The sequence below is a fragment of the Helianthus annuus genome, chromosome 3 (genome assembly GCF_002127325.2).
Source record: "Helianthus annuus cultivar XRQ/B chromosome 3, HanXRQr2.0-SUNRISE, whole genome shotgun sequence".
NCBI lineage: Eukaryota > Viridiplantae > Streptophyta > Magnoliopsida > Asterales > Asteraceae > Helianthus > Helianthus annuus.
This window is the reverse complement of record NC_035435.2, coordinates 93,405,562-93,426,590: the sequence shown is the minus strand read 5'-3', so window position 1 is coordinate 93,426,590 and position 21,029 is coordinate 93,405,562. Positions and strand designations below refer to the sequence as shown.

Here is a 21,029-nt window from a genome sequence, read left to right as displayed (position 1 = left end):
ACTTATAACTCCATGATATTATGATATTACGACTCCAAAATAATACTAAAACTCTCATGAAACAAATATTTAAGTTACGCAATTTTTATTGCAATGCGAAACACTAAAATGTAACTTATGTAATATTTCAGAAAGATACTTTCATACTTATATTTTTGGTAAATATTATTTTGGAAGTGAAAGAAGTGAAAATATGATTTCGTAAATATTACCAAGTATATCATATTTTTGACAACGAGAAAATATATTATTTTTGGGGGATAAAAATATATTTTCTTAGTATATTTAGAAGATATGTAATTTTTGTGAAAAAAATATATATATATTTTCTGGGACAATACATAATTGAACAAAATAAGTTTATATATTTAAGTGAGACTTGAAATATATGGTTTTGGAAAAATATATTGGGAATATATATATTAACATATTTTTATTTGGAACAACACACCGAAATACGACGCCATTACTTGGCAAGATATACAAATACAAATACGAAAATACATGTATGAAATACCCCCATCCTGGGGAAGGAATATACGAAGTTAAAACACTTGAGAAGTATTAATACAGAGATATTGCATAAACAATTATTCCAAAACTAAATATAATTAATATAACTTGGAATAATATCAGAACGTAACTAAACAACATAAATACTAAGACAAAGCACCACCTATTCGTCTAATAGACGTTAGTACACTGTAGGTAGTCGTGTTGTATGAGGAGACTTGGGTTACACATACTGAAGACGCAATACGATGAGTTCATGCCCCCTTTTCTCTTTACTGTTTCAGTTTTATACTCCGGGGGTGAAACACATGCGATAATTATTACAAACTTTTACTGACATGGTATGGTTAGCATAGGAAGGGTTTTTACTACTTAGATCATGTGAGTGGGTAGGTGGAACTTAAGGCCATTAATCCTCGTTGTAGGACCGAGTGACATGAGTGATAGATCTATTCGGGTGTAGCGAGCCCCACTCCTGAGTCCACTGAGTGGACTATGAGGTGACTATGTGCCTGACGCCAAAATTTGCTAGGTTTGAGTCTTCCTGCATCACTTCACACATATCAATGGCTTTGCAAACCATTGGTGATCTCTTTTTCCTTATTGCTACATACCAGGGACTTACATACATACTTTCAACATTTTTCAAAGGTTTATACATACACACAAACAAACACATGAACTCGCTCAACTTTTGTTGATGTTTTTCAAACTACATGTATTTCAGGAAATTTTAATGGATCTGGCGGGCGTTGGAAGTTTTTATGCTGCGTTAAGAATAAAGATGTCATCCATGGTCTTTGAGTTTGGACGGTGTGTCTTATTCCTGGACGAGACATGTCTTCCAAACCTTGGTATTATTCAATATCTTTTGTCGAGTCTTTAATGAACTCAAAAGTATTTTGTACGATTTGTAAAATTAGAATTTGTAGTCTACGTTTTAAAACGATGTTGTTATGTCTTAAACTTATTTAATAGATGACAAATCTATGGTTTTATCATATAGTTGATGTTATGATTGAATGCAATGATATTAAGAAAGTCACACCATAACCACGCTTCCGCAAAAGTCAGGGTGTGACAAAAAGATTGCAATTTTTTGTAGCCAATCATAGTGAATTTGTAGCTAAAGTATGTAGCAAACCCGATAGCAAAAAACGTAGCAAGTTTCGTAGCAAAAAAAAATGTAAAAGGTAGCAAATTCTCGTAGCTAAACGATAGCAAGTGCGTAGTTAAATTTTGTAGCAAAAACATTGCAAATTATCATAGCCAACCCATTCGTAGCGAAACTATTCTGTAGCTAAAAAATAGCCATAGCTAAAAGTATTCGTAGCTAAAAACATCCGTAGCTAAAATTTTCTGTAGCTACAGGTATCCATAGCTAAAAACACTCGTAGCTAAAAGCTTCCGTAGCTAAAAACCCATAGCGAAATTTCGTAGCAACCTTCTTCATAGCAAATTCGTGGCTAAAATACTGACGCCATTTTTTGTAGCTAAATTCGTCGCAAACAAAATTTCCGTAGCTAAAGTTCGTAACAAATAAATTCGCGATGGGACTTGTAGCCACGAACCAAATCCGTAGCAAATTCGTAGCAAATATGGTGTTTGCTACCGAGTTGCTACGGATTTGGCGGTAGCAAATGCCTATTTTTGTGGTAGTATTCACAACCATTGATCAAAAAAATATAAGGTCTATATTAATTTAGTTTTCATTTTGTAAGAAGATTCTTCTCAAATGAACCTTCTCTAATTGCCCTAACCCCATTAACTTTTCTCATTGAATTAGCTTGCACATGAGGGTAATTTTGTCAATATATACCTAATTTCATTTGTTTTTTTAAATAAAAATCACAAATTCCCTTTAACCAATCTTTCTCTCAACCCCATTTCTCTATCCTCTCCCTCTCTCGAACACCCCCCAGCCATCTCGTTGCCCTCAACCACCGTGTTCTCCTTTTTCTAAGGGTGTTCATTATTCGTTTATAACCGAATTAACCGAAAACTAAACCGAATTCAAAACTGAAATGAATAAAAATTCGGTTATTTGGTTTAGTTTGTAACCATAACCGAATTCAAATTCAGTTCGATGTTTGGTTTGATTTTTATTTAAATTCATCAATTCGGTATAACCAAATTAACCAATTGAATCTTGTAATTTTATAAAAATATTTATCTATACTATATATATAATGCATATTCAAGGAACAACAATGGTCATTTGCCACTTTTTCAACATTTACAACCCCTTAAAGCATATTGTACAAGACAATAAAGCAAAATGAAGTTAATAAACATTCCTAAACTCTGTAAGGCGGGATTTCAAAATTCAAACACCCTTAAGAATTGTATGATCTATCTTTCTTCATCTACACGCCTATCTCTCTGTCCTTTTCTCTTGCTTTTCCCCTTTTCTCCTAAATCTATGGCTTTTTCCCTCTTTCTCCTATGTTAAACACCGATGATTTGAGGAAATCCTCATTCGATTAGCAGCTTATGAACACTGATTTGAAGAAATCCCCATCGATTTGCACTTTTGTTCTCGCACGTGGCACTTTCGGCACCGTCACCTCCTCTCAAATTTAACTCTCGGTACAGTTTCATCTAATTTTGATTCTTTGTTAAGATCAATCTTACAATTTCTCACTAGCTTACTCTTTTCGGTTTTGGTTACAAGGTTGAACAGTGGTGGTGACAACTATCTAGGGTTTCGACAAAAACGGAGATGGTTACAACTTCGGGTGGTGAATGTGTTAAGATCCTACAACTATCAGATGAGAGGAGGATCGAACCTTCCAACCAAGTTCCATTGAAGATTCCGGCAACTCTAGATGAGAGAAGTTTTCTGCAAATTCCCCAGAAGAGAACTTGAGGAAATACGGAGAGATGTTGTAAGATTTTAACTTTCTTCGACTCTAATTCCCTTAAAAGTGAAAAAAGAAAGAAAAAGAAACTAAAACCGAAGGAACGTAAGAAAAAGAAAAAAACGAGTGAACTTGTAACAGTTGTTTAATGTTACTATATTCAGCTGGTAGATTTTGTGGCCTCCTTTTTTGTTTGTAGATTTAGTGATATGCCTTATAAACATAAGCATGTTTATATATTTAGTGACTGCTTGAAAGTCTTCTTGTAAAATTATTCCAAGAGGGATTCTAAAAATATATATTCACTTTTCACAGGTTCATAAATACACTGAAGGCTTATGTTGGGTGATGCACTATTACTATGAAGGTGTCACCATCTTAATAAATTGTTGGTACCACCATATAATATCTAAAAGAATTTGATAACCTGTTGAAGCATTTTCTTGTTCCTAAATGAAATTATGAAGAACTAAAGAAGGGTGAATATCATGTCAAGTGTTGTGTTTGCTATAAAATTTTTCACTGATGTACATTACTCAACATTGTCCTTTCAGGTTCTATCCGTACCAGATACCACAACGATTAGGGTATTTTTATTTGGGAGTTGTGTTTTTTTCTAATAGACTGATAAAGCTTTAGTTCTGTATGAAGCCATTGTATATCTCTACCAGCTTCAACTTCAAGTGCAGGTACGTTATTCTTCAAACAATGAGATTTGTTGTAGAATTTTATTTATTTTTTAGAAAATAAATATGGAATTGTTACTAATAACTTAATGCACCTGAAAACCTTGAAATCTTGTTAATTACATAAGACACTACCATAGTTTTGGTATATCAATCTGATTATGGTACAAAGCTATTGTTTTTATTATTTTTCTAATGTTGGCGTATGTGGGTTATTTTCTAAATTACAATTGTTTTCTTCGCAGGTGTTAGATATGATTAACAACAACCCATATTAGTTCCATCAAATGATTGTTCTTCGTGTAATATGTCCACTTAATCGGACTATCAGGTTTTTAATGTCGGTATGGTACTCTATTTGATTTATCTCAGTTTTTTCTTTGGGTTGTTAAGAAATTTATTTGTGTTTTTTATGGCTTTAATAGATTTGATGCAATCTACAAGAAGTATGACAAATATGATGTCAAAAAGCAGAGAGATCTCATCATCTCTGGTGACGACGCCTTCGTTAGGCTCTACGCCACCGTACACATTGAAACCACTCTTCAAGTGATGCATATTCAGATCTGTATCGATTCGTTTCGATACCTAGGGTTTCTAATTTATTGTTTTAACAAGTTAATTACGTTATAATGTTGATTAATTGTATACAGAAAGCTGAGATAGTTAATTAAGAATGAGAAAAACAGGGCTTCTGTGGTGGCAATGAAGAAGGTTTGTTAATAGAGTGTACATTGTATGTGAAGTGAAATATATGAATATTAAGGCAAAATCAAGTGATATTAATCTACATGTAATCAGCATATCTATTTGTAGCTGATTTGTTATGTACATTGAATGTACACACCATTAGGTGGAAATAAGAGTGTATGTCGTGTTTTAGTCCTATCTGCGAGACTTTTTGACTGTGTTGAATGAAGTTTTGGATATAAATTTCATAACAGGTAAAAGGACTTGCATCGGAAAAGTTTGCAGCTCGTAATGATTTGGTTCAGGCACTTCCTGATAGGATTCAAACAATACCTGATGGGGGTGTTATTGCGCCCAAACAGACCGGAGGTTGGGCTGTGTCAGCATCACGTACAAATAATATCAAGTTTGATTCAGGTGATCTGTGAAACCGGTTAATCTCTTAACATCCCGTAATTAGATAGATAGTTAGAATAGATTACTACTTAGCGGTTATAAAGTACGAGGACCGAAGTTGACAAAATGGAAGTTAGAAACTACCACCCTTTACCGAAAGGGTGTGTCCCCTCCCTTCATCACTTCCGAATCGGTACAAGGCACAAAGATAGGAAGAGACGCAACTGTTGATCATATGGACAAGATTCGACACACCTCTTCAAGGTTTAATCACAACCACACATCCAAGAGACATGACTTTTCACGAAGAGACGTGTCTGTTCACTCGTACCCGTAGAAAACTATAAATAGGATCAAGTAGTTTCATTTGTAATCACTTATGTAGGTCCCTTTTTCGCGGAGGATTACGAACCTAAACCTTGTTATACAAACCTACTAGCGAGTGCGGAATCCAAGCTAGCAAGCAAACCGAGTTAGTAGCAAGTAGAGAAACAAACACACAAAGATTCACCGATTAACACTAGTCGTATTAATGCAATGAGGGTTTCGGTTACAAGCTCAATGTTTACAGAAGTGTTCTATAAACTCTCTAAGATGTGTGTGTGAGTTTGGACAGAATGCTCTCAAAGAATACTCTCTCTTTCTGTCTGTGTGTCTGTCTCCCGAAACTCAACACATGCATGGGTATATATACCCAGCTCAGCAGGTCTGGATCGAAGGATCTGATAGATGGTCCGAAGGATCATCTATCGATCACAGTTCATACGAAAGATCAGCATGGACCTCGAAGGATCATCCTTCGAGGTCTAATGGTCGAACCATGGTCGAACCATATCTTTCGATCACCTCGAAGGATCAGGTGTATCCTTCGAGGCTATCCTTCGATCAGAACATCTTTCAACTGTTGTCCAAGTCACACCGGAGGATGGTTGACTTGGTCAACTTACAATACAAATCAGGACATCGTTTATATCAGACCGAATACAGACAAAGTACAGACACAAGTGCACCAACAAACTCCCCCTTGGCTGTAGCTTTGTCTTTGATCTCTAATCTTTGTCTTGTTCTTCTAAAAGTGTAGACTCGTCTTGAACTTCGACGGTCTTTGGTCTTCAAGTCTTCAAGACTCTGATGTCCTATCATGTCTTCAATGTCGGAGGATCTTCAAAGTCTTCACGTCTTGAAAGTAGAGAGTGTATCAACAAACTACCCGTATCATGTAGGAAGTGTGTTGACAAACTCCCCCTTAACATAAGCTCCCCCTTGAGTTATGCTCGTGAAAAGACTTTATCTTTATGAAGTGAGATCCTTGTGGTGTTGATGATGGCCAGCAGCAACTCGATCATCTTCATCTTTTGAGCGCCTTCTCGTCGTGTCTTCATTCCAAGGCTTGTCATCGACCATGTTCTCCTAGCCTTTAGAATCTGCACATGCAAGAAATCTAAACGCGTAATGAGAACAACTGCTTGGAATAGTATAAACAAATGACACACGAGTGACCATGTCAAAATCAAACACCGTCCGACAGTTTGAAAGTTTAATAAATTTATCAATTTTAAATTCTAACTTTCAAAATCTGCAAATTTTGACCGTTTATGAAGATTTAGTCAGTTCGGTTTTCAGTCAGGTTTCAGGTAACGAAGACTTGAGCTCCAACATCGTACGATCGAAAATAAAGCAGAAATAAAATCTTTTTGGCTTTTATAAAGTTTATATTAAAACAAGGATTTTAGGCGTGTTTTTGAAATTAAAAGATAACAATTTAAAATCCTTTGAGTGTTATCAAACGACATCACCGCTAATGTCGTGCTGATATGCACCAAACGATGAAACTGTTTAAAAGAACTAATAAAGGTTAAGCAGTAAATAAATATATACAAACATTCTTTTTGCGAGTTTCGAGGGTAAGAGAATCATATCAGTGTACGGTCATGCCAAAACACTCTTGTTGTTCAGTTAGTTAACATTAAGATAAGCATCCTATAACAATTATCGGTATTGTTGTCCACTTAAGCTCAACTTATCAGATGTAATCATGTTTAGAGGATACGTTAATGTATGATTTATACTTACCGACCGGTGTTCATCCACATCACGACACATTCCCGTATCAAGGTATGCACGAGAGTTCATCTTACCGGTGAGTATACCGATTATCATCTGTTTGACCGTATAAATTGTGAGATACTCACTTATTTTGATTTGAAAACAAGTCCTTTGTGATATAATCACTTATTGATGAGGAACTTGATTTTCGTATGCATGAGGGCACAGGTGCAAGTCCGTGAACAGGTCAGTACTTCCGTACAGCAGAGAGACGAACTTGACACCCGGATAAATGTGATATTTTATCACTTATTGATATGGACATGTGATTGTTTATCACTTATTGAGGTCGAATGCAGTATGCAATATGTACACGTATGTATAGTATCATGGAAGATCTAGACTTGCATCCCCGTTATTTTTCGGTAAAAGATACAACCATGATACCCAGATGATAAGCAGCATAAAGACCGAATATCTCAGAACCTCGGCAATCTATCAAACGAAATTTCGGTACTAAGACCATATGCCAATGAATGGTTCCCACCTGGTCTTCAGTCGATTAAGATTTATATCACCCTGCACACTTTAAAATGATTGTGAGCCTACCGATACATCTTATATAGAGCTGCTTATCGTTTTTCATTTAAGGTTTAAAGAGGTTTGGATAGACCACTGATGTACTATCATTTTCTCTTTTGCTCGCCAGGAAACTCATTTTTGTTTTTCTATTGTTTTTGTGTTTTTGAATTTTTCGATGTTTTTGGATTTTCCGATTTTTGGATTTACTCCCCCTAAAATCAACAAACTAAGATAAATTTAAAAAACACAAAGGTATTTACAAAAATGATTTTCCGATGTTGGTTTTACTCTTGCTTGACCTTAATGCCGTTTACCAATAATAAAAAGTCAAATCTTGATTTGTCAAAAGCTTTGGTAAATAAGTCGGCACGTTGGTCATCGGTGTGGACCTTAACAACATCGATTAGCCTTTTCTCAAAGCAATCACGTATGAAGTGATATTTGATTTCGATGTGTTTGGTCTTTGAATGCTGCACAGGATTTCTAGTGATATCTAAAGCAGCAGAATTATCAACGTAAATAGGAGTAGTTAGGAATTCAAAACCGTAGTCCCGCATCTGTTGTTGGATCCAAAGAACTTGGGAGCAACAACTTGAGGCAGCAATGTATTCAGCTTCGCATGTTGATGTAGCTACACACGTCTGCTTCTTGCACTGCCATGTGACTAGGCGATTTCCTAAGAACTGACATCCAGCCGTTGTCGACTTGCCGTCGATTTTGCATCCGCCAAAATCAGAATCACTGAAAGCTACCAATTCAAAGTTATTATCCCTAGGGTACCACAGACCGGTGTCAGGGTATGCCTTCAAATAACGAAAAATCCTTTTAACAGCAGCAAGATGTGAGGCCTTCGGGTTAACTTGATATCTGGCAAGCAGGCACGTCGGGTACATTATGTCTGGCCTTGATGCTGTGAGGTACATGAGAGATCCGATCATGGCGCGATAGATAGAAGGGCTAACAGCTTCTCCCTTCAAGTCTGGAGTAATTCCGTGATTAGTTGGCAATGGGGTACCAATGGGCGTTGCATCAGACATCTGGAACCGGCTCAAGATGTCACCAACATATTTAGTCTGATGGATGAATATCCCAGACTCCGTTTGTTGTACTTGTAGGCCCAAGAAGAAGGTCATTTCCCCCATAGCACTCATCTCGAATTTATCCTGCATAATGCGCTCGAATTCCCTACACAAGACATCATTAGTAGAACCAAAAATAATGTCATCAACGTATACCTGTACCAGAAGAAGATCTCCATCTTGTTCCTTGATGAAAAGAGTACAGTCGATAAGACCTCTACGAAAACCGTTCTCCAGCAGATAGTGAGATAAGGTTGCATACCAAGCTCGTGGTGCTTGATGAAGACCATAAAGAGCTTTGTTGAGCAACCAAACCCGATCGGGATGGATAGGATCTTCAAAACCTGGAGGCTGTTCGACGTACACCTCTTCTTCAACCACACCATGTAAAAATGCACTTTTCACGTCCATCTGATAAACCTTGAATCCTTTGAAGGACGCATAGGCTAGAAAGATTCGAATTGCTTCGAGACGTGCCACTGGTGCATAGACTTCGTTGTAGTCGATCCCTTCAATCTGACGAAAACCTTGAACGACTAAACGAGCTTTGTTTCGGATAACAACTCCGCGGTCATCCTTTTTGCATTTGAAAACCCAACGGGTACCAATCTTCTTGTATCCAGCAGGTTTCTCTACTAGTTTCCAGACACCCAGCTTCTGGAATTGTTGCAGTTCTTCCTGCATTGCTTCAACCCAAGCATTATCTTTCAAGGCTTCTTTCCACGTTCTTGGTTCTTCTTGTGAGACATAACACGCGAAGGACCAGTCGTTTTGTTGCCCGGATTCTCGAATAGCTGCATACAAGCCTGCATTGTTGTTGTTTCGCAACATGTTTCTTGTTTGTACGCCACTTTGCACATTTCCAATGATGTTTTGTTGAGGATGGGTATTATGAATCCTTGTTTCTGGATTATCTGGAACTGGAACATTTATACCCAGATTGTTGAGGTTAAGATCAACAACCAATTCAAGACCCGGAATTGACGAAGAGGATGATGCAGTAGCCTCAGCTGTTCTGTGGGCATCCACTGGAGGAGTACCCTCTGAAGTACCATGAACTGCTGTTGTAGGAGCTTCCTGATCTGCATCTAGAAATTCATCATCCTCTGAAGATTCGTTCAATTCGTTTGCATCATGAAAATCCTCATTGTTGAGAGAATTATTGTTCACCGAAGAAGATGGTTCTTGATTAACAAGAATCGGACGAACCACCGGTGAAACTGTTGCATTGTCACTCTCGAAAAACATCCTAGTCGCAGCATTTTCTTCAACGACTTCAACATTGATCGAATTGAAAAAGTCATCGTACTCAAACATCCAAGGTTGACCCGGATTTTTGACTGGCAAGGTGTGCCTTTGTACTCTGACCTCAGACCATTCCTCGACCCTTTTAGTCTCTAGATTCCAGACTCGTAAGTTAGGGGTGGCATACCCAAGAAAGTATCCATCAATTGCTCTTGCCCCAAACTTTCCATTAGGATCGATGATTGTGCATGGAGCTCCAAACGGTTCTAGATAAGACAAATCTGGTTTCCGTTTCTGAAGAAGCTCAAAGCAGGTCTTGTTGTGTCTTTTGACTGTAAGGACTCTGTTCAATGTGTAACATGCAGAGGCCACAGCTTCAGTCCAGAATGGAATGGGTAGCTGTGACTCTACCAACATTGTCCTAGCAGTCTCGATCAATGTGCGGTTCTTACGTTCAGCGACACCATTCTGTTGAGGAGTATAAGCTGCACTAAACTCATGAAGAATACCTTTTGAAGTGCAGAACTCCGTCATGGAATGATTTTTAAATTCAGTACCATTGTCGCTACGTATCCGCCTAACCTTCAACTTATACAAATTCTCAATCTGAATGATCAAGTTTTTAATAATGCCAAAGGTTTCACTCATGTGTGCCATGAACGCAACCCAAGAAAATCTTGAATAATCATCAGTAACCACGAGGCAGTATTGATCACCCCGAATACTCTTGTGCTTGACAGGACCGAACAAATCCATGTGCAACCGCTCAAGAGGAACTGCCACCGTGTTGATCTTCTTTGTAGGGTGCTTCTTCTTTGTTTGCTTTCCTTTCTGGCACGATACACAGATGTCTTGAAGATGGAAATTTTTGAGGGGAACACCATTCACCAATTCATTTGAAACCAAATGATTCATTTTGCGTAAGTGAATGTGACCCATTCGTCTGTGCCAAGAGATAGTGTCTTTTTCTGTGGCTTTGGAAACGAAACAAGTTGCTTGTGCAGACGTAGTAATAGCCTGGCTCATGTCAAGGACGTACAAATCATTTATCCTTGGAGCCGACAAGAGAATCCATTCTTTTGGAATTTTGAAGCCGGGTTTCAGCACATAACATCCATTAGCATCAAAGTGTACTGAAAATTTCTTGTCACAAATTTGAGAAACACTGAGAAGATTGTGATCAAGTTGTTGCACAAAATTGATCTTGTCAAAGCTGACAAACCCGTTAGATATCATTCCTTCTCCCGTTATGTATCCACCTTTATCTCCAGCAAAAGCAACATAACCTCCTCTAATAGATTTAACGTCGTAGAGAAGCTTCATGTCGCCCGTCATGTGCCTGGATGCCCCACTATCAACAATCCAGTGACTACTGATAGTTCCTCCTGAAGCACCCTGCACATGAACTCAAATGAATTAGTTGGAGATGGGGACCCAAGCCATTGTGGTCTTGGGTCTTCCATTTTCATCAATGACAATAACTTCTTGTCTTTGATGGTTGGTGAATTGTGATGGTCCCCCTGATTCAACAACCGTTTTTGGTTTCCAAGTCTGTTTGGTTTCACCAGTGTTTTTCTTTAAAAGTTTAACTTCTTGATGTTTTGAAGTTTTAGAATTTTCTGGTTTTACAACAACAGATTGTTTATGAACCACATCGGTTTTAATCGCTTTTTCAATTTTCTTGACCTGTTGCCGTTTCTGTTTCTTTTCCCTTTCTTTTACAAGTCGGGGATCTTGTTTTGTGGAAACAGATGGCTTACGGTCAGTCTTACCACGGGGATCATCAACCTTCCCTTTCTGCTTATGAAGATATGGGCAGTTTCTAATAATGTGCCCAATGGTTCCACACTCAAAACATGATCTTCGTTCTACAAACCCCGAAGAATCATGTGATCGTCTAGCCGATGATGTTGAACTTTGTGAACCCGAGGTACTAGGTTTTGAACTACTTGGTTCATTTCTTTTCTCGACAAAAGCTTTCTTGACAAAATCTAAGTTAGATTGATTTTCAAACTTCTCAATTTTGTCTGTTCCCGTCGATTTCACAAAGTTAACATTCTTCTTCTTCTTTTGGTTCGGCTTCTTTTGCACTGGAGCCGGTGCTTTACCTTTGGGTTTGGTGTGATTTTGCTGTGTTGGTACTGTTGGCAGTTTCTTGTTACCAAATTGCTTTCGAATTTCAGCTTTTGGAATAGGAGGACACTGTGTAACTGTAACTTTAGGTCCTGCCTTTCCCAAGAACTTACTCGTCGAATTCTCAAAGACTTTGCAGATTAAGGATTGATTAACATTCTTAATGGGAAAATCTTTGTCTGAGTAAATTTTATCATCACCAACTAGAGTGTACAGCAAATTCACACTCTCCGACTTCTTCTCAGACGAGGACTCAGTTGCAACAGTCTTAGCGGGTTTGACAGGGGGATCACATAGAATGTGATTCTCAAGAGGTATGTCCTCATTTTTGACTACCGCATCAGACTTTGCTGGGACAGTATCATCAGATTCATCATCAGACGAATCAGCATCCTCAATTACAACTGGAGGATCTTGATTCTGTTCAGCACTCACAAATGTATCTGCTGACACATCTGAATCTGAGGATACTTCCTTTTGGTATCCAAGTCCTGCAGCAAACTCCTTAACATCTAGAGGCACAGAAGGTTCAAAGAAAACTCTGTCCTCTTCATCAGGCATGGCGTCATAATTATGTCTCACTGGTGGTGGACACTTCTTGTACCCTATGCATGTGACATCTCTCTTTTCCTTCTGAACGTCAATGATGTGATCTAACACATAGCTAGAACTCAAATAACTGTCTAGCTTGAGTTGGATCGCATCACTTTCGGTTTTCACACAAGCCATCTCTTTTTGCATACTCTCAAGGCGAGATATATACAAATTAATATCAGTTTGTTTTCTTGAAACCATTTTAGTCAGTTCAGTTTTATCCTTCTTTAACGTTTCAATTACTGACTTAAATTCTTTTTCATGGTTTTCATAAAACATGTTGGCTTCTGTGCATTTAGAGAGGTCCACAGTCAATTTCTGATTGTGGAGAAAGGTCACATCATATTTTTCTTGCAAAGCGTCATGCTTACTTTGCAAGTCACTCAGATTCTCATTCACAGTAGTATGTTTGTCTTGCAAGTCAAACAAACTAGCTTGTAAAGCATCATGTTTGCCTTGCAACTCAGACATACTTTTCTCCATTTCAGCACATCTAGCATGCATCCTAGCACATTCATCACAATTAACAGCAGTGGGTTCATCGACACATACCTGACTTGATGAACCGTCGACATTAGCCATAAAGGCTGAATGGAGAGAAGACGAAGTATAAGCAGCTTGATCCACCAGAATAGATCTTCTTTGAGTTTCTGCTGCAGCTTCCTCCAAGAGTTCATCAATATCTGCATCGATTGCTGCATTCGATGTCTCACCCACATGATCATCACCAGAATTGGATGATTCTTCATCAACACTTCTGCTGTACCCAGAAGAGTCTTCATCTTCAGACGATTCACCACCACTGGCAGAAGATTCTCCACCACTGGTGTGAACTAGCTCCTTCACAATCTGAGCAAAACATGCTGTTCCATCTGGAGCATCACCACCCAACTGGATTGACCAGTCACAACCTTCATCTACCTGAACCGCAAGTGCCCGGTTAGTTTGGTTGTTGACGGGTACCATGGTACGATCATTGTTTCTGTTCTGCCGATTGCCTTGGTTTCTGAAGGGATTTTGATTCCCGTGCTGGGCTGGCTTTGTACATTCCCGTTTAAAGTGACCCCGTTCACCACAGTTGAAGCATTTAACGGCCTGCTTATCGAACCCATACTTGGTATCTCGCTTACTTTCCAAGCTGGTTCTTCCAGTACTCTCCATCCAATCCTTTGCTCTTCTCACAGCACTCGCAAAGGCCCACTTGATGTCCATCAAGTCCATCTCCTCTTTATCAATCTGCCTGTAATCTTCTTGTGTCAGATTAATGTTGCCAATCTGACCTTCTATCAACCCACAGTACGCGCTCACTACAGTGTTAAGCAGCTCCATGTGTTCCTTAGCCACTTCTACACTGATTTTAGAGAAGCTTGACGTGTCGAGCTGTACTGTACTTGACTTTGATTGTTGACCAGCAGATGATGTTCCTCCATAACATGCACGTTGTTGTTGTTGAGCAGGAGGAGGTGGAGGTGGTTGGATTGGATTTCCATACATGTCTGTGGTGGGAGGTGGCTTAACAGGAACTTGTATTGGATTGCCAAAACAATCTGTGCTTGTGACAAACGCTGTTTGAAGTGGAGCATGTGAACCGGTTCTTGCAGACGAAGAATTGGAAGTTCCACAGTACATTTCTGGATTCTGTGGCAATGGAACTCTCTTCGCCTTCAATGTTTCCTCCTGATCCTTGTTTTCCAACAGTTGAACGAATTCGTTGATATTAGTGGTTCTCAACACCCCGTTGTACTTCAGGATTTCCAAGAAACTACTCCATTGAGGAGGCAAAGCATCAGCAAACTTCTTCACAACTTCAGCTTGAGTTGTCACTACACTGTAATTATCCAATTCCGTAAGCAGATGATAAAATCGGCTTGTCATATCTCCCAAGGACTCCTTATCCATACAAGTGAAGCCTTCGAATTCTTTCTTGAGAAGATCATGACGCATTTGACGTGTTGCTGCATTTCCCACTCCTCTGTTTTTCAATCCATCCCATAACTTCTTTGTTGTCTTGAAGCTGACAAACTGATGGTAGATATCCTTGCTCAACGCCTGAGTGAGAATGGCGTATGCCTTCTTTTCCAGATCATAGGTTTTCTTTTTATCTTCTGGAAGATCAGCAAACGTAGTAGAATCTGAAGCAGCAACCTCTATGGCTTGATCGAAATCTGTGGTGAAACGTATCCACAGTTCCGTATTTTGACCAAGAACATATGTTTTAAATCTCTCAACCCATCCTGGATATTCATTCAAATGCATCAACTTTGGAGGTCGATTCAAACTTCCTGATTCACTTTCGCTTAGTAGAATACTTTGAATGCTCGGAGTTTGATTCGATACCAAAGCCCATTGATTTCCCTGAGAAGATGTCGATACCGGCGACTCGGCCCATAAAGGAGATGACCTGGTATTCGTGTATTTTCCATCGTCTGGAGCCGATGTACCCCACCATGAAGGAGTGACATTTGATCTTGTATATTCACCATTGTCTGGAGCCGGAGTTCCCCACCAACTCGGATTCATGATAGATAAGCAAAATAAATGCTAAGTAAGAAAGATCCGAAAGATACACAACCGAAAGATCCTGGTCGAAAGATCTGAAATCACAGAAAATTGTTAACAATAAACAGATCACAATCGAAAGATATAATCTTGTTCGAAGGATCAACAGTACTCGAAGGATTACTGTTGACTCTCGAACAATGATCTCGAAAGACTCAAGAACACGAAGGATTCCCTTTTGAAAGATCCTTATCTTTCGTGTTAAATCCTTATCTTTCGATCAACAAGTCTCGAAAGATTCACCAATACGAAGGATCCTAATCTTTCGGACACTAGTCTTTCGAAAAGATTCCTTTCTCGAAGGATATGTTTCAGACTTCAAGGGATGGGTCGAAGGATATAAATCTTTCGAGCCCTCCTTGATCGAAAGATATCGAAGGATGATCTTTCGATGTCGAAAGATATCTTTCGATATGTTCTGACACACTGACACAAAGTGATGGGTTGGTGAAAAGGTGACAGGTTGGTAAGGTCAACTTTCGGCAAAAGGTATGGTCAGACGTACTTTCCCACCAACTTTGAAAATTTTGCCAAAAATGAAATCCTTATCTTCAACACCAGTCACCGGAATGTTAACCGGAGACTTAACCGGAAAATACAAAATCACTTAAAACAATTTTTCAAGTTACCCAACCCCACTTTAAACACTCCCGGTTAGTTTAGACACGTTTTTACTCAAAGAAAATGCAAGAAACCAAGTAAAAACAGGTGCAAACACCAAGTGTTTCAACACACCACAACTTGTAAAAACCCGGTTTTAAACAAGGTTAAGAGCCTTAGCTCTGATACCACTTGTAGGTCCCTTTTTCGCGGAGGATTACGAACCTAAACCTTGTTATACAAACCTACTAGCGAGTGCGGAATCCAAGCTAGCAAGCAAACCGAGTTAGTAGCAAGTAGAGAAACAAACACACAAAGATTCACCGATTAACACTAGTCGTATTAATGCAATGAGGGTTTCGGTTACAAGCTCAATGTTTACAGAAGTGTTCTATAAACTCTCTAAGATGTGTGTGTGAGTTTGGACAGAATGCTCTCAAAGAATACTCTCTCTTTCTGTCTGTGTGTCTGTCTCCCGAAACTCAACACATGCATGGGTATATATACCCAGCTCAGCAGGTCTGGATCGAAGGATCTGATAGATGGTCCGAAGGATCATCTATCGATCACAGTTCATACGAAAGATCAGCATGGACCTCGAAGGATCATCCTTCGAGGTCTAATGGTCGAACCATGGTCGAACCATATCTTTCGATCACCTCGAAGGATCAGGTGTATCCTTCGAGGCTATCCTTCGATCAGAACATCTTTCAACTGTTGTCCAAGTCACACCGGAGGATGGTTGACTTGGTCAACTTACAATACAAATCAGGACATCGTTTATATCAGACCGAATACAGACAAAGTACAGACACAAGTGCACCAACAACTTACTTACACTCAATTCGATTTGTATATACATTCATTCGGTTATTACAAGTTATTGTTATTCAGGTTTGTTAATCACGCACATTTAGAGATCAAGATCCAGTTCGGGCCAACAAATTGGTATCAGAGCGTCAGGCTCTAAGCGTGGGAATCGCAAGGCATCGCAGGGAATTCGCGATCAGGTTTCAATTTCGTTTTCAATTCGCAAAGTTCATTTCAGAATTTTTAATTTTCGGTTCTAGGGTGATTGGTTGAACCGAAGGGTTGGTTAGGAATCTAGGGTTTGTTTGATTCCGGGGTTTAGTGCGAATTAGATTGTTGATTGTTTGATTATTACACGATTCGGGTAATCGTGGGATTGTGAGATCTATTGAAACCAAGAAAAGTAAAGTTTAGTAAAAGTGAAGATTGTTCGTCAGGAAGATATGTCAGGAACATCCGGACAAAATCCGATAATAATACAGAAAGAAGGAAATTCTCTTTCCCAGTTTCAGTGTCCGAATCTGAAACCAACAAACTATAAGGTTTGGGCTATTCGTATCAAGACGATTCTTGAAGCGAATGGTTTGTGGGAAACGATTGAACTGACAGAAAATGCAACGGTAGACACCAAGAAAGATAAGTCTGCAATTGCATATCTGTTTCAAGCAATACCAGAAGATGTTGTATTGCAAGTTGCAAGTTGTAAGACTGCAAAAGAAATTTGGGATAATTTAAAGGTTAGACACGTTGGTGTTGATCGGGTACAAAAAGCGCGTATGCACACGCTATTATCAGAGTTTGAATTGTTGCAAATGAAGGATGACGACACTATTGATTCTTTTACCGCAAAGATTAATAGTATCGTTACCCGGGCAACCGAAGTAGGAACGACATTGAGTCAACCGACCCTAGTAAGCAAACTCCTAAATGGCGTACCGGATAAGTTCACTCAAATCGTTGCCTCGATGGAACAATACTCCGATCTAGAAACAATGACGCTAGAAGAAGCGGTCGGAAGGTTAAAAACGTTCGAAGAAAGACTTAAGCAAAAGAAAGGAAGCCCAGGAGAAAGTCAAGACAAGTTGATGTTTATACATCACGACAACAACTCAGGCAGAGGAAGACAGTTTGGAAACCGCGGGCGGGGCAGGTTCAACCAATCACGCGGAAACTGGCGAGACAACAAAGACAGGCAAAGCACTAAGAACGAAGGATCTTCGTATAGACCCAGAGGTGGAAGGTCTAAAAATTGGAGGAATTTTGGAAGAAACGAAATAGATATAAGCAAGATCCAGTGCTACAAGTGTCAGAAGTATGGACACTTCAAGAAAGACTGTCCTGAGAAAGATGTTGTACAAGAACATTCAAATCTCTTCGAGGAAGACGAAGCACCCGTATTGCTAATGGCAATACAAGAAGAAAACGTTGTTCAAGAAAGGGTTCTATTAAACGAAGAATGCATAGAACCAGCAAGTTACGCCTCAGAAAATGAAAGTCTATGGTATTTAGACAACGGGGCCAGCAACCACATGACAGGAGTGCGAAGTCACTTCAGAGAATTAGATGAAAAGGTGACAGGGCAAGTTCAAGTTCGATTCAAGTATTGTTCGGTTAGTTTGTTTTTCATTCAGAAAGTTTCAGTTTGTTCAATCATATTGATGTATTGTGATTACTGTGGGTTGTTTGAAAACGATTGTGTATGCGGTCACAACTCTATCCGTTCCGAATGGTCCTGGGTTTCCGATGACGATGATACCAACAATCTGTTTGTTTAGTTTGCCGGATGTATATAAGTATGTTACATTTTGTTAGATTTCATAGTGGTTGGTTAGTGGTTACATGGACCCGGTCTACTTATATGTTACTTATTGTGATGCATGAATTTCGTAGCTGGACAATTTGATAATGAATACTTTCAGCAAACTAAAGAGTTGAGCCAATTCAGGAATGAATATGAAATGAGAAATATGAAGCAGGCTTGTATTTGTCTTCTGTTTTTTTGTTATATAACCTTTTCCATATTTTTTCTCCTATTTTATATAACATGTTCCATGTATTCTTATTTTATATAGGATCAAGGCTTGGATATGAAATCAGAAGGTCTCGATACTTTGAAAAACATGGCACAGGATATGAACTAGGTTTTATATCTTCTACTTAAACTACATCTTGCGATGGTCAGTACGGGTCGGTGTGGGTTGGGTTGATGACTTGCCAACACTTTTATATTTGTTTCTTTTGAGTTAGTATAGATAGCTAATGTTCTACATAAGATTATAGACGATCTTCCATAAAAATAGAATCTAATTCTTTTGAATTAGACTATCCCTTTAGGCTTTTGACCAACTTTTCACCTGCATGTTTGTCTAGGTTTATGAATTTTATTCATACTATTAATTAGGTATAAAATATAACCCATCCATTGTTTTAGGTAAACCTAGCATGTTTGCTGACTTCTTTTATTTCAGGAGATGACTCTTGAAGAATATCAAAAGGTTCTCGGGGAAAAGAGGAAGTCTTCGGAGGCACTTAAAACTAAAGAAAGGATGGTGGAAGTTGACAAAGAGCTTGCATCCTTGCAACAACTGATGAGGTTAATAATGTATTAGTTTGTTTACATGTTATGAACATCAGTCTTCTCTATATAAGTTGTTAAAAGGCATGTTTTTTGCTGATTGGAGTCTTCTCAACAAGGAGGTTGGTCATGTGTACATGGTTGGACAAGTGCAGCGGTGACAGTTATCACATAGGAATGGTTTCATTAAATCTGGTCCAATGGAATGGTTTCGGGTTTCATTTGTTAGGTGGTCTATTCGAGTATGCCAAAAGGTAAAAGGGATTCTTCATCAGGGTTGGGTGTTGTCCTCTCACAATTACTTCATATATGAAAGTTAGCAATGTAGAGGTTTTGAATTTTGATCCTAAATGTCTAAGGGCAGGATTCTAATAATGTCAATTTTGGTTGCAATGTGCGTTTCTGATGCGGATTACAATGGTGTTGGAGCTGGGAGTGGTTGGCTTTGCTTGTCTTGGTTCTTTCATCCATACAGGAGGATCCAAGTATGTTTTAATTATATTTTGTTTGTTTAGTGATTTGTATTACAACAGGGACATAGCATTTATGGTAGGTGATGTTGTATTCTTTCTGCTCATAATTGTTGTCGCATTACTTTTTTAGTTTGTAACAAAACAATTTTCTACTATACAAAGTAATAAATTATTGTATATCAGCTCTCTTTTTGTTTCTTCAAAACATATGATTATCGTATTTTGTACTTTTTTGTACTTTGAATATCGCATTACCATCACATAAATACAAGTATTTAAAGAAAAAAAATCATTGTTGTGATGAAAACCAGTCCATGAGGAAGCTTCCTGTCCTATTTGCCATGTAACTTGTAAGATACATATAGTTGATTCTTGAAAATTTTTGGGTTTGGGTTTTATTTTTTTAAAAAGTATAATATATATTGAATTATGGCTTTTTTTTTGTTTGATCAGGAAGAGTACAAGAATTGGGATAAGATTTGAAGAATGGGGAAATGTAGAGATGATAATCATGTAGATTGCATCAATAACTAGTTGTTGATGAATAAATTGTATTCAGTGTGCAAAATCGTGCGGTCTCAATAATTAAATCTTCTCATATTACTCTTGAAACAATGAAAAGTTGATTGAACATGAAAAGTGAAAGGTCAACTAATAATGGAGATAGTTAATTGTAAGTTATACCATAAATATAAGTTTTAATAATTATTGGAGATATATTAAATGTTTCATCGTTGGGTAGAAAATTTCATTGTCTTTTTATACTTTTATATTTAAATAAAGATAGTTATGACATTAAACTCCCCGGCTAGTGGAAGTTTAAAGTTGTAAACGTAGTTTACAACAATATCCTAGTTAGGTGACCCTTAAAGGTCTTAGTACACACGGTCCCATGATAGTCTTAAAAGTTTCCAACAGATTTATTTAATTATAACAAGCATCAACAACCACATAATGCACAAGCCAAAATTCCTGGAAGCCGAACTCATGTACCTAAAGAACACGTAAAAATAAAGTGTCAATACAATGGAGGGTGAGTTCTGTAGGTCCCGAAATCGGAGGATCGAGTTTCACTACCAAACCCTTGTTTAGAACAAACAAAGTTAAGTGTGCGGAATCCACTTAACTAAGCCAAACCAAACATTGAACAAAGTAAAGACAATGGTTAACCAAAGAAACACAATCGT

The 21,029-nt window shown here is 38.3% G+C and overlaps 1 pseudogene; it reads left to right on the top strand.

Moving 5' to 3' along the window:
* Nucleotides 1-4,406: 4,406 nt before the first annotated feature.
* LOC110931703 lies at nucleotides 4,407-19,065 on the top strand (annotated as a pseudogene).
* Nucleotides 19,066-21,029: the final 1,964 nt, after the last annotated feature.